We start from the raw sequence: 14,757 nt of genomic DNA on the forward strand, positions 1-14,757 counted from the left end.
ACCATAAGTTAGCATCTTTCATTGGAAGCACTGGCACAAAACAACAAACATTTAGCCTGCCGATCTTTCTGCCTAAATGCTGCCATGGTAAGTACAGGTTTTTGGCATAACTCCATGGAAATAGATTGCTACTTCCTTTGGCTGACAATCAGTCCTGCAGTTCTGTTGGCGTCTCTGAAAGAAACTGGTTTTCTGCTGTGCTCTCTCCTACAGTGTTCAAGTGGAATGAGATCAGAAGACTAACAGGGCAAAAGCCCAGGGACAGACAATGAGGAAAGCTGGAGTTCTGTAGGCAGTTTTTATTACCAACTTAGATTGACCCTCCAAAATTAAACACATTAAACTGATCTTTCAAAAACTGACAAGTATTTTTTTTCCACTGGAAATATTAGAATGGACCACTATATTTTCTACATGCAAGATGACAGCCAAATAAATTAATTACGAGAATTGAAAAAAATAATAATTAAAAACAGGTGGATTATTCAATTCAATCAAAAATTTGATTTAAAGCAATGTTCTGTGTTAAGTCTTAATGACCATTAAAAACACCAACTGTAAGGAGTTTGCAAATACTTCCAGGAAATAACTAGCAAAGGTGAAACAAAAACATTAAGAAACTGAAGTTTGATACGCCTGAAGCAAATGTCTATTCAAAATTAGATGTATTTCGTTGCTGCCCACTAGAATTCTGCTAAGAAATGCTTATGAATATATATATATTCCAAACCAGGTTTGGTGTTTGCTTAATTTAGAACCGTTTTAACCATATTTATTTTGCCTTTGTGCAGTGTGGATAGCTGTAGATGATTTTGCCAGCTAGTGCTGGCTTTCCTGAAAATGGTTTAAAATATTTTTAAGGTTTTTAAGGAATGCTTATAAAATACAAATTGTGAGTCAAGTTGCTGACTGGCAGGGCTGAGACTTTGTCTGTTGCCACCTTTAAAATGCAAGAGAAGTGGTTTTTCAAGGTAGAATTTATTTTGCGTATCATTCGCAAAACACAGACAATTTTCCACAGCCCTGATACTGACTGTAGTTGGAAACTTTGCATTATCAAAACCTAAGTTTATCTTCACACAACCCTGAACACCGAAGCAAAAGTTGGAGATTTATTGGTGGGTTTTCTAAATTGTAAATTCTTTTGCCTTAGGAAAATGTCCTTGAATGAATATCTGCAATAAATGATGGTGCAGATACCTACACTTATTGACAGTTTCCAGATACATGGCACTGTTTTCTCGCCTTTAAAATGACTTGTTGTTATTTTATGTATTATCTTACTTAAAGAGATCATAGCAGCTAATGTTGCAATAGCTCACGGGACTCTCGCTGTGACATTGCATTCTTCTCCCTGGACTCAAAAGATGAACGCGATGATCATTGGCCAAGTCCAGGTGATCTGTCTCTATCTCCAGCTTTGGAAAGGCAGTTCCCTCAGGGGTTTTCTAAAACACCTCCCCCATTGTTCATGTCAAGGAGTTTAAAGCCACTTTACGCCTGCACTTTGATTCAGCTGAAGCAGACTGAACCCAAATAAGTGTTACAGCAGGGGGCCTCAGTAATCACACATCTAGACTTCTAACTTGCCATCTTAGTAGGGTTTCATTTTCAAATTGGCTATTTCAAGCTCTCATTGTACCTTGTCCTGGCTGCTGAGACTTGCATACATTGTTTTTATTGATATTTTTCTTAATTGAATAAGGGGTGTAATATCTACTTACTGCCTTCTAGTACCAATTTCAGAGCTTAAATAGATATCATTAATATGCAAATAATTTGCATCCACGTGTAGAGGTGAAAACTCCCTGATCAGTAAATGTGCTGGAAAAGTATGTAGAGCAATATGGGACATGTAGGAGGTAGGTTAACGGTCTCCTTTCCTCTCCAGGTTTGAAACCCTGCTTGTGTATTCAGCTGACATCGTGCAGTCACCTTTCTTTCCATGGACTTTAATCACCCAAATACACATGCGATCTTCATTCAAACCCTCATGTGATTTTTTAAATGTGTGGAATTACTTTACTTTTATTACAGGGTGCTGCCCTGACCTTTGGGACTCATTGATGTTGTCAGGTCCCTCCAATGGGGAACACAACAGTGAGGTTATAAATGTGGACATTTTATAAACTACAAGAATAATACAAAAAAAAGTTGCATACCTTGTCATTTATGTATTTATTGTCACCTGGCCCTGAGATTCAAATTCCCAGAGAGTGACTGTCCTCAGAGAAAGTCATGCTGACAGCATATACTACACAGTTCACCCTCTTCCCTACTATATCTTAAATAGGAGGGACATGCTGCAAAATAGGTTTTCTTTTCAAGGAGATATTAAATCATGCTGGTTTCCCAATCACTTTATATGCAATATCTGGGGATATATGTTCTTTGTATTACTATTTGTGGGAAGAACAGCATATACCAGTGGTCTTGCTAAAGCCCTGTAATGTTAACCTAAGCCCTGGTCAAGACAAGATCTCACTCAGTTTTCACAGAGAGTCCACACAACCATTGTTATTTAACACCTGACATATGGCTCTAACTGATAAACTCCTGCAGGGTCTTTAAGAAGACACCATTAGGTGGGATTGTGGGGAAGTTGCTGTGCTATCAATATAGCACCCTATTTATTTATTTTTTCCAATCCTAACTGCATAAATGATGTGTGCTTTGGGTTGCAGTGCAGCACCTGTAGTGTGGAAAAGCCAACTGTGTTGTAATAGAGTTGGCAGGGAGGGAAGCATTAGAATTATCAGGCAGCACGAACTCCAATGACAGTGGTTCACTGTCGTATATTCCACTGGTGATTGTATGCGACAGTGCAAGGCTGGCACTGGTCCTCGACACCTCACAGTAGTAGTTTGCATTTCGGGGAGCAAAAAGCTGTTCTTTAAAAGACTTTGTGAATCCTGACTAGAAGCGATCGAAGCCATCAGGACAGAAAGGCTGCCGGGACTTAATAAGAATGAGCACAAGACTCTGAGGAGCAGTAGTGCCCCAGTGATAGAAGTCAGTGCTGATTGGTCTAGATCACTCATGATCCAAACCTACACTTGAAGGACTATGCACACAAGTCACAGTAACTGTAACTGTCACTAGCGACTAAGTGTAAGCACGTGCTTAAGTGATGCATGAAGAATAAAGCATCAATGAGCCTCAGAAAGGGGCAGGAACTGTCATAGCTCTGGTCCTTTGATACACTTTTTACATATGAATGCCTCCATCTCTTTATGATCCCTAGCTTGGTTGGAGGGAATCTGACAACAGCTCTGTTACTATATTTAACACCATGCCATACACTAATTGGAAAAAATAAAGTAAACATGAAAGAAGTAATTTTCACTACTTTAACACCATCTCCCTCCAAAACATCTCTGTCAAAGAGTGAAAGGAGTCAGGCGGCTGTCATGAGCTTTTGATGACAGATGTCTAAAACTGTATATCCTCACAGCTTCACAGAGTGGTCTCTCATTGGGGACCATCTAAATCAGTGTGAATTGCTGGGAGTCCTCTACCTTTGGATTTCCAAGACTGCCACATGCTTCTTTCCACTTGGTTTTATAGTCTGCAGGGGCTGTATTTTACAGCAAAAACAAACAAACAAACAAAACAAATTAGGGGGAATCATAATAGAAATGATGCTTTGTGGTTTGTAAATTCTAAAGCTCCTCTCTTTTTATGTCAATTCCCAAGTTCAAAGCAAGAGAAGAAAGCATATGTGCAGAATCATATTGACTGTAGCAGATGTGGCTGAGAAGCCAAATGACTGCAGCTCTGAGGGGGAATGACACTCTGTTCCATCAGCAAGAGTGATGTTTGCAGAAGGCTTTAAACAGAATCTGCACGGTAACTTTGAAAATTGGTCTAAATTAAAAATGCACTAGGTAAGAGTAATCACAGCAAAATATGGTCTCCTGCTCTCGCTAATGTATGTGTGTGTGTGTGTGTGTGTGTGTGTGTGTGTGTGTGTGTTTCTCTTAATTTGAGTGGTTTGACTCAGTAGCGCATTATCGGGAGTTATGTCCTTAAACAGGTTCTGATAGAAAGGTATAATGTATTAACCCGAAGTGAAATATTCAACACACTTATTCCTTTCTCATATAACAACACACTTAGATGTTTACATAAGTAATGCAGTTCCCCACACAACGTGTTACTACAGGGTTGAGTGTGGTCTGGAAATTGAGAGTTTGTTATATATAACAATTACATATACTGCAATGAACTGCAATGAGAACTCCTGGAATAACTGACCTGAGCACTTCCTGAGCTTTCTTTTTTTTTTAATCAATCTTAAGCTCAACAAAAATGTCTTAATTAAGTAGAGAGTTTGGAAATAATTAAGACAAGACAAGACATTCTCTATGGGAATCACATTGTATTGTACATAAATTATCTCGGGAGCATGAGAAAATAGAGTTGAATTGATCAATCAATCAACCAACCTTCACCTTAACTTGGCACTTACCAAGGTTGCCAAAATATGTTATAGAAAAAAAAAATAGGTAAGAGAGAAAGAAGAATCTGAAAACATGACGTTGTATTCCCATTTTGTGTAAGGGGTCTAAACATACAAGTATAATAATGCTATAAATGTATGTTCTTTAAGTTGAATCCTCAAGGGTCTAAATCCAGAAGATTATATTGATCTATTTTAACCTTTACCTGGGAATACTGCTTAATTAGTTTAGTTTAGAGGATACTTAGTTCAGTTAACTAATTTAGACCTCAGGTGGAGTGAAATGCAGAAGACCCTCTAGGTTTTGAAGACTAGATAAGAATACTGTTTATAAGAATACTGCTAACAAATACATTGATGTGAAAGCACATATATGCTGCCGTTAAAGGTTTTAGAGGCAAAATGTGGAAGACATAACCTCCTTTACAAGAGGAAAAGGAAGAAACAGCACGAGTTATTGGTTCATATGAAAATGTAATCTGTTCAAAGGGAAAGGTGGATGACATGTTTTGCTGTCATTTTACTGCAACCTTTTCCCATTAGAATATATCCCTTGATAGCTTTCACACTTTAAAGAAGGGAGATAATCTAAATGTGATTTAAAGAGAACTTTAAATGGATTAAGAAGAAGAAAAAAAACTGAAATTGCTTGACAGAAAGCACAGAACATGGGCAGTTATAAAACCAATCAAGAAGGCTATAATGATGGCAAAATATTATACTAAAATGATACCTGTATTTTCGGTTGAGAAAGAGACATTTTCATGTAAATCAATTGTTTCTGCTGTGTTACTCTTTTTGTTTTTGCATATGTACATGTCAGTAAAATCAATTGGTGTGGCCCACTTACTTCGATTGTCAATATACATACTTTAAGAAGTATGTACACACCTTTAATGACTTAATAGATATCCAATTTAAGTACAATAATTAATTAAAACTAAAGTAGTTACACAATATTATGAACATATACACACACACACAAATACATACATACATGTATATGCTTCCTGTTGTGCAGAGACAGGAGAGCCTGGAAGCTGAGGAGTGAGTGAGCGAAAGAGAGGATTAATTGTTTTATGCACTTGATTTATGAATTTATGAGTTACAAGTTTAGAGATGGCCAATGCTATATGTGTAATCATATATAGATAGATAGGTTTAGGTTTTAATAAGCACTTTATTCAAAAGTTCAAAAAAACAAAAACACTGTACACCAATCCACTAAATCATTAACACAGCAACAACCCCAAACCCTCCTATCCCCCACCTCACCCACATTCCACCAACTACTACAAGCAACAGTATAAAAGCCACAATCTTATACATAAAAGCACATAACACAGCAACCAACACAAAAATGTCAAGAATAATGCCCCCCCCCCCCCTCCCCCAGATAGATAGAGATATAGGTTTAGGTTAAATAAGAACTTCATTCACAATTTCAAGAAAACAATAACATTGTACAGCTATCCACTAAATCATTAACACTGCAACAACCCCAAACCCTCCCATCCCCCACCCCACACACATTCCACCAACTACAACAAGCAAACGTATAAAAACAGCAGTCTTATACATTTAAAGCACATAAAAAAGCAAACAAACCATGAAATCATCATATAAACAACACTAAAACTCCCCCCTCTACTTCACACAACACTTTGTTTACACACCACAGTAGCTCAAAGCTGTCCAAATCCTGCATAGCGCTGTAGAACTGAAAATCTACCCTGATTTTAGACACCACTAGATGTTTGAAAATATGCACAGGATCCTGAGTGATAAAACCATTGACTTTGTTCTTCCTGCTTTTTAAAATGGCAAACTTGGCCTGTCCAAAAATAAAATTGCTCAGCTGAAAAATGCTTTGCCTCGTCATTTGGTATTTAAAACCAAAAATAAAACTTGCTTCAGTAAACGGCAAACCCAGACCCTCAATCAGAGTCTTCATTAGCATATACAGTGGCCTCAGTCTGGCACAGAAAAAAAAGCAGTGAAAAACAGTCTACCTCTGAGAACAGAAAGGACAATTGTCCGTAACCCCAGGCTTAATGATGGTCAGAAAAGAGTTAATGGCAATGATGGAATGCAGGATCCTCCACTGCAGATCCCCCGACCTTTTTTACAGTTTGTACAAAGTACACCAAGCCGGTTCAAACTCCTCCCCCACCCCTAACTGCTCTCGCCAGTGCGTATCAGGTAACTGCTTGAACTGCTGCTGGTGACGAACCTTCACGCAGGCCTTGTACACCTGCTTCCCCTCCACAGTAAATAGAGAAAGCTCAGTAACATTCTCAACCTTCAGTAAATGCCTCGGCACCTCAGTGTGCTGACTGAATGCTGGGGACACTGTTAACAAGAGGAACTCGGAGTCAGTCCTTTGCCTAAGCATTCTCTCCACCAAAACCAGCCCCACTTTCGGCAGCGCATTACGGACCTGGTTTAGAACCCGCTCCACTACACGCACAGAGTTAACGCCCAGCTCTGCAGTCAAAAGCTCAGGCTCTTTCCACCTAAAATGAACAAATGCCCGACTTTCACCACTCCAGCCCTGACTAACACACTAGTGAAATGTGACCTCTCCACTAGCTGTGTTTGGAAAAAGGGATTCAGAATCAGGGGCTCCTCCAGTACACCATAGAAACTGAACCTCTCAGTATCTCTGCTGACAATTCTGAACAAGCTCCAGACCTTCAGGAGACTGCAGTAGTACAGGGGCAACTGGGTCACCTTAAGGCAATGCATTTCTATTAGAAAAATACTCTTTCCAAAACCTCCCCCACCTGTCGCAGGAAACCCAGAGCAAGCTGTGCACAGGGCAGGTCCTCTGAAGAGTACAGCAGCCTCTAAAGTGCCTTCAGACGAAAGGCCGCAGTCCTACTGGCAATGTCGATCAGACCCTGCCCCCCCTCTGCCAAAGGCAGATAAAAGCACACATTGTCTGATCCAGTGCAGCACGTCCCAAAAAAAATCCAACAAAATAGACTGAAGCTTCTTAATCAAAACCTCAGGAGGTTCCAAAATGATAAACCTGTGCCATACACTTGAGGCAACCAGGTTATTAACTACAAGTGCCCTGCCCCTATAGGACAGTTGAGGAAGTAGCCACCGCCATCACTGTAACCTGGCTTTAAACTTCTCCATCAGCCCTTCCCAGTTCTTCTGAGTGGTGGCGTCATCACCCAAAAACACTCCCAAGTACTGGAAACCCTCCCTGTCCCACCACAGTCCTGCTGGCAGGTGTGGCGTAGCACAGCCATTCCAGTCACCCACTAGCACTGCATTGCTTTTCGCCCCGTTGATTTTTGCACTGGAGAGCCTCTCATAATTTCTCTGGCATGCCTCAAGTTGCTCCACATCCCCGTCTCCAACCACAAGCACTGCTATGTCATCAGCATATGCAGTGACCTTGAAGGACATATCAGGACACTGAGGAAAAGTCACCCCTGTCAGTACTCTCTGTAACTCATTCACCAGGGGCTCTATAGCCAAGGAGTACAGCATGCCAGAGAGAGGGAAGCCTTGCCGAATGCCCCGCCGTACGGAAAATGGGGCACTTAAAATGCCATTTATCTTAAGTACACCAAAAATATCACCATAAAGCAGCTGGATTTTCTCAATAAAGCCAACACTAAACCCAAAGGCATCGAGGACCTTCCACAAATACAAGTGATCTACTTTATCAAAAGCTATCTCTTGATCCAACGACACGATACCAGCCTTAAAACCAAAAAGTTTAGAGGCTCCCATAATGTTCCGAATCAAAAAAATATTGTCAAAAATTGACCTGTTAGGTATACAGTACGTCTGATCTGGATGCACCACCTCGCTCATGACAGTCTTTAAGCGATTGGCTAGGGCTTTCGAGATGATCTTATAATCGGTACAGAGTAGCGACACAGGTCTCCAGTTCCTTATGCTGCAGAGGTCCCCTTTCTTGGGGAGCAGCGTGATCACAGCCCTTCGGCAACTCAGAGGCAGTTCTTTCCTTTGCAGACTCTCCTCCAACACCTCACACAGATCTGACTTCAACAAGGACCAGAACAGTTTGTAGAACTCCACTGACAAGCCATCAATCCCAGGAGCCTTGCCAGTGTTCAGGCCCTGCAAAGCGTCAGTGAGCTCCTCCTCGCTCAGATGCTGCTCAAGTTGCCTGGCTCCCTCCTCTGGAAGGTCCTCAAGGAAGCGCTGGGAATCCGACGTCTCCTCCATGGCCTCCGCCATGAACAAGTCCCTGTAGAACTCCACAGCCAGCCTGCGAATGTCCCCAGGCTCGCACAACTCCTGTCCTGCTGAGGTCGTCAAGCAGTGTATCAGCTTACTCTGTGCCCTCTTTTTCTCTAGCCCGAAAAAATAATGAGTGGGAGCATCCATCTCCGCACAACTCTGAAAACGTGCCCTCACCAGGGCTCCCTGTACTTGAATTTCCAACAGATCCGACAATCCCATCCTTTTCTTCTGCAGACTCTCAATCAGTCCGGCCGTTGGGCAGGAGTCTACAGCTCTCTGGAGCTCCAGAATCTCCACCTCTAAAACTTTCATGGCTTCAGTTAAGCCTTTGGTGACATTCATGGTGTACTGCTGACAAAAATCCTGAATCTGTACTTTCCCCACATCCCACCATTGCCGTACAGAAAATAAACTGGATTTCTGCGCCCTCCACCTCTCCCAAAAGAAAGTAAATACTCTCCTAAAGTGCATGTCAGCACCCAGAACTGCACTGAAATGCCAGTGGGAGCTAAGTGGCTTTACTGATGGAAACATCACAGTTGCTGTTACCAAACTGTGATCTGAAAAACCACTAGGGGTGATAAAACCAGCTTTTAAAATACTTATATTGTGCTGAAAGGTATAAAAGCGATCCAATCTAGCCAGAGAGACATCCTTCTCTGTGATCTTCATCCAAGTATACTGTCTGGTTGTGTTAAAAACTTTCCAAACATCAGCCAATTCAAAACATTTAATAATCCTTAAAAGCTCTTTGCTGGACTGGGGATGAGGTTCTAAATGATTCCTATCCTTCAGAGGATCAACTGTACAATTCAAATCCCCCCTATAACCACAGTCTCCTCAGGTGTGCACTCCAAAAGCAGTGTTTCCAACACTTGGAGGAAACACACTCTCTCTCTTCCCTCAGTGGGTGCATAAACGTTTATAAAATGAAAAGTGTGTTTTTCCACCACTGCCCAAACGCTCATCAAACGTCCCTTTACCACCTTGTTCAGAATGACAGTAGAGGGCAAAAACCCTCTACTAAACAAAACCGCCACCCCTGCACTGACATTAGTCCCATTACTAAAGATGAAGTCTCCTGCCCACTCCTTCTCCTACTTGATTCACACTATCTATGTGGGTCTCCTGTAAGAAAGTAACACCCAGGCCTTTCTGAATGATATAAGAGAGAACCGTGGCTCTCTTTACAGCATTCCTACCACCATTAATATTAAAGCTCCCAATATGTAAGTTATTATACATTGATAAGAAAGAGGAAGAGGAAAACAAAAACAGAGAAGTAAAAAAACAGGTGACCGCAATAAAAAAGCAAACACCAATGTTATTATACATTGGAGTCTTTTTTAGTTTTCAACCCTTTACGCAGTTTGCTGGAGATATTCTTTAAATGAACAAACTCTTGCGTACAGAACAGCTCTTGCCCAACAGAAGTGCGTTTCAGAGACTGCACCGAGCTCAGAAACAGACTTACATCAGGGAAATAGCCTTCAACACTAATCCATCTCATCAAGAAATTCTTTAATAAGCTGCACGCTGTAACCGCCTTGGACTCTCTGTACGTCAGAGGCTTCCGAGGCGATGGAGGAGTCGGTGAGACTGCCCTCCCCCTCACTGTCAGACTCCGAGCTGTCACCCGCTGCGGTCACAGCCTGCACACTCCACAGCGTATGGGGATCTGAGCCCGGCTGGGAGCACACTGCCTCATCTGGCTCAGGAGCTTGACTTTTTAGCAGATTTTTAGCAGATTTGCGAGTGCGTTTCTCCCCAGGCACTTTAAAAACCCTGCTGTCCTGACCAGGATCCGTCCCCACTTCCATTTCCGTGTCCCACACACTGCTCAGTGTTGTCTTCACAGTCTCCATCTTTTCAGTCTGGTCACCAGCCCTCTCGCTGCTTACCCCCACTCCACTACCTGATGCCCTGTCCTGCTGCTGTATACTGCCATCCAGTCCAGTTAAATGGCTGTCATCCATACTGTCTGATGCTCCACTAACATTAGCTGACACACCACTAATACCCGGGACCTCCACAGTTGGCACGGTACCACCGCTGTCAGAAATACTCTCACTGCCCACACTCTCCTGTACCTGGACCTCCAGACCCTCACTCTCTTCAACAGTCTCCCCCGCAGCCCCTCTTCTCGACTCCTCTGCCATTTCGGCTGTTCCACTAGTAGGGCGGTCAGGCTGCTCACCACTCCCCAACCTGGTCTGCTTGGGCTGACCTCCCCGGTTCCCTGCCCCCGAGTTTCCCCATCAACTGGGACCAGTACCCTCATCCTGATCCTTCTCAGTGTGGCCTTCATTACCGCAGTTGAAGCACTTCATAGAATCAGATGTGACAAAGACAACATAATCATTGCCATCAACCTTGAACTTAAGCACAATGTTCAGATCCCCATTTATGTCATTCAAAATCATAAATACCTGCCTTCTCAACGAAACATGTTTCAACTGCTGTGACTTACACCCAAGCGGTATACGTTTCAACCCCGAAATTTATCTCCATGTCTCACCAGTTCCCTCTCTAATAGGTCGTTTGATAGAAAAAGAGGAACATTAGACAAAGTAACTCTCCTGGCTGGAGCTGCTAGGGGTGTAACATTGATCAAAACACCATTGATCACTATACTGGTCTCAACGATACGCGAGACTAGCTCAATGCTGCTCAGAAACAGCACAACAGACCCGCTCATATGAGCTGCTGACTTTATATTTTCACAACCGACAACTTGCCCGATCGCCAGAACACACTCCTCCAGCGGCAAAAACTTACTTTAACGCCATGCCGACGTGTTAAAGTCTCGAATGAAAAACTCAGATTCCCCCCCCTCCCCGACCCAGCCCCAGACATCCCGATCACTTCGCTGACTGCAGGAGTCAGCTCAGCATGGGGAAACTCTTCAGAAAAACCTTTTACAAAACTGTCAAAAAGACATTCAAAAAGAAAGAAAGTATAAAGGAGAAAAAACACAAACAAACCTGGCAGCAGCAAACATGCACACCTGCACCTCCACACTCACTCCCAACAATCACAGCGGCAGACAGCAACAGTCGATAGTAGATAGATAGATAGATAGATAAATGGATAGATAGATATAGTGATGGATCTGCTTCTGTGTGCAGACTAAACCTGTAGCTTATTGCTTTTCCAGCCTCTCACTAGTTTCTTCTAACCCCAGAAACACACATAGGAATAGGGTCAAGAAATTGCAGACCAATCAGTCTCACATGCATTACTTGTAAAATTGTGGAAAAAAGTATTAGATTGAAAATATTCTTAGACAGACCATATTCTTGGAGATAGTCAAAGTGGGTTTAGACGAGGCAGATCATGTCTTACTAATTTATTTGTTTTTTGGTAACACTTTACAATACTGGGCATTAATTCCTCATGAATTCCGATAGTACAACACTGGAAAAACACATGAATACATGATATAGTTCTTGTGAACTTCATTTGTAATTCAAGTATGTGAATTCATAATGATTTAAAGGCTCTTATTCATATGGAATTCATTTTTAATAAATGAAGTAGATCATATACAGCTCTGGAAAAAATTAGACCACTTAACATTGATTTCTGAACTTGGAGTGGTCTATCTTTTTTTTTCAGAGCTGTATATATATCATGTATTCACACACTATCGGAATTCATGAGGAATTAATGCCCATTATTGTAAAATGTTACCCATTTCTGAACATGCAACTGCAGCTGTAGATCATGTGAAAGCATATGATATGATATACTTACATTTTCAAAAAGCTTTTGATAAAGTTCAGCACCAAATCTCAAATTAGAAGATGTAGGCATTCAGAGTAATGTAAGTAGATGGATTATGAACTGGTTGATGTATAGGAAACAGAGGGTGTTGATTAGAGGAGTCGCTTCTAACTGGAGTGAGGTTGTTAGTGTCACAGTTCCCTAGCCCTGACCCTCTTCCACCACTAGAGGCCGCCAATGTTCTCTTGCCTTTTCCTGCTCCCTTCACTGCTTTCCTTTTTTCACTCTATCAATTAACATTCCTCCTCACCCTTGAGCTCTTCTGCTCCTGTCCTTTGTTCTCATTGGTCCTGCTTTTGTCTTCCTAGTTTCTGCTCTCCTTTATAAACCCCTCACTGTCCTCACTCTTTGCAAAGTGTTGTCAGCTCTCCCTGCATCACCAAGCCTTGTTCGCCTTGTTCGCCTTGTTCGCCTTGTTCGCCTTGTTCGCCTTGTTCGCCTTGTTCGCCTTGTTCGCCTTGTTCGCCTTGTTCGCCTTGTTCGCCTTGTTCGCCTTGTTCGCCTTGTTCGCCTTGTTCGCCTTGTTCGCCTTGTTCGCCTTGTTCGCCTTGTTCGCCTTGTTCGCCTTGTTCGCCTTGTTCGCCTTGTTCGCCTTGTTCGCCTTGTTCGCCTTGTTCGCCTTGTTCGCCTTGTTCGCCTTGTTCGCCTTGTTCGCCTTGTTCGCCTTGTTCGCCTTGTTCGCCTTGTTCGCCTTGTTCGCCTTGTTCGCCTTGTTCGCCTTGTTCGCCTTGTTCGCCTTGTTCGCCTTGTTCGCCTTGTTCGCCTTGTTCGCCTTCCATGAGGTAACCGTGACAGAACACTTTGCCTTAACATGGACCCAGTAGAGCTCCTCCTTGGGTTATGCCAGGGAGACCGTTCCCTAGTGGAATATTTAAGGTATTCTGTGTTCTAGCCAACCAGACGCCTTTTGATGAGGTCGCTCTAAGGGAAATGTTTTGTTTTGGACTTAAAAAGTCCGCTGCCGAATCTGAGATTCTGAAGAAAGTAAAAAGAAAAAAGTACCTGCTCCAGACCCGGCCGCCGCCGCCGAGCCAGAAGTCCCGATCCAGTTCCCTATCCCAGCCGCCGCTGAACCAGTGGTCCCGATCCCGATCCCGGCTGCCCCCGCCGACCCAGAGGTCCCGATCCCAGCCATTCAGCTTGTGTTGAAGATGAAGGGAGCTAGTTTGTGTGCTTATTGAACTATGTAATGCCTTTTTTTTTTTTTTTTTTTTAATATTGATATGAGTTGGGATGCACTGAAGCCTATAGTGGGTGATGATAGCTTTCAGAATGCAATACATGCTAGTTGTCTCCATGAATGATGCTGTTTATGGAAAACTTTGCTGAAGTTGAAATTACTGCCTATGCCATCCCTTACAAAAATTAAATATAATTAAAATGTATTATTCTGAAATATATTGTATATATTTTAAAATATATTTTCTAAATATATTATAATATTTTATAATATACAGCTCTGGAAAAAATTGATTTCTGAACTTGGAGTGGACTCACTATTTTTTTCCAGAGCTGTATGTTAAAAATATACTTTTATATATCAATTATTGCCGCTTTAGTATATTTCATTTTATACTGTAAAATATGCTATATTATATAAGTCTTGTAAAATTATAAAATATATTATCTAATAAATATAATATTAAGTATATTTTAGTATATTAAGAAATATATGTAAACTTATATTTTTAATATACTATAACATATTTACACATGTATTTTATACTACTAAATATATAAAAATATATGTCCACTTATCAATATACATTAAGTATACTGCTAAATATATAACAATATATTTCATAGTGTATGTATAGTATACTGTGAATATATTTAGTTAGACTGCAAAAATATATCAGTATATTCTAAATATACTGGTAAAATATATTTGGATAAACTTACAAACACATGTATACTTTCAATGGAAATTTTACTTAAAACATTGGGATACTTAAGCTTTAAGACATTAATAGATGTCATGTAGATTAACTAAAGAACATGCAATGTACAAACCATGTTTTTGTAATTCATTTTATACTTTCATGATCTAAAACAAACATCACTTTAAGCAGAATACTGCCTAATTTTAAAGTTACACTAAGAACCAACCAGTGCAAAGAAACAACAACAAAAAATAAAGTCTTCTACACACTTCACAGAGATTTGTATGCAGATAATGTATTGTTCTTTTAACAGTTCTATTAAAAAATAAGTCCTACCTGTCCATAACTGTAATACCTATATTTCTTGATTGTACTTGTATTACAGATATAAAT

This window comes from Amia ocellicauda, chromosome 3, assembly GCF_036373705.1.
Source record: "Amia ocellicauda isolate fAmiCal2 chromosome 3, fAmiCal2.hap1, whole genome shotgun sequence".
NCBI classification, from domain to species: domain Eukaryota; kingdom Metazoa; phylum Chordata; class Actinopteri; order Amiiformes; family Amiidae; genus Amia; species Amia ocellicauda.